Here is an 856-nt window from a genome sequence, read left to right as displayed (position 1 = left end):
ACATGAGTGATTTGCTAATTTGCCTTTTTCGTTTTGCCCATGTGGACAGATATTACAACATTAATGTACAGTACAAGCTCTAGTTATTTCAATAACATCCAGCCCCACTAATGCTTATATTGATAGAATTTTTACTAACATTCAGTCAAGGTAATTTAGAGGAAATATAATATCTATACAATGAAAAGCAATAAAAGGAGCCATAAAGATGCAAACCCAACAAACCTTTGCTTCTTTCTCCTAAATTCTATTGAATTTTTTAAAGTTCAGCAATTAGAGACAATCTATCCTGAAGTCACATCCTGAAAAAGCATCTGAAACTTCTCTCTGGATTTAGTACATTTTGTTAAAACATTGGAACTTTTTCACATAATATGGAAATAGAAGCCAAAGTATTAGAATGTGTTTTATTAAATATGGTAGACCAGTGGTTAATCTCAAAATCTCTTCCTAAGATTGGCATGCAAGGAATAAAATAGGCTCTAAGCCTTAGTTACACCCATGCTGCACACCATAATCTCTGCCTCTGAACAGTCAGTTCTGACAATTTTGGCCAGTATCTCACCAGCTTAGTTGAACCCCGTTTTCCTTCAAGCACATTCAAGTTATTTTATGCAAGCTAGGATGTCTAATCTAAAGACCACCTTGTTTACCTATATATTGCTTTTTTGCACCCCATCACACTGAAGGTACTATACGTTCAATGCTCTGAAATACAATCAGTAATAAAGAGGAAATGAGCCCTTGACTGGAATAAAATGCAATCTTAAATAACATCATGAGGGATAAGGATCTTTCTGTGACAGCAAAAATCAGAATAGTTAAAGCAATTAACTTGTCATAATGTACAGCTACG

This window comes from Crotalus tigris, unplaced genomic scaffold (genome assembly GCF_016545835.1).
Source record: "Crotalus tigris isolate CLP2741 ecotype Arizona unplaced genomic scaffold, ASM1654583v1 scf7180000018431.187111, whole genome shotgun sequence".
NCBI classification, from domain to species: Eukaryota; Metazoa; Chordata; class Lepidosauria; order Squamata; family Viperidae; genus Crotalus; species Crotalus tigris.
This window is presented reverse-complemented; position numbering follows the sequence as displayed.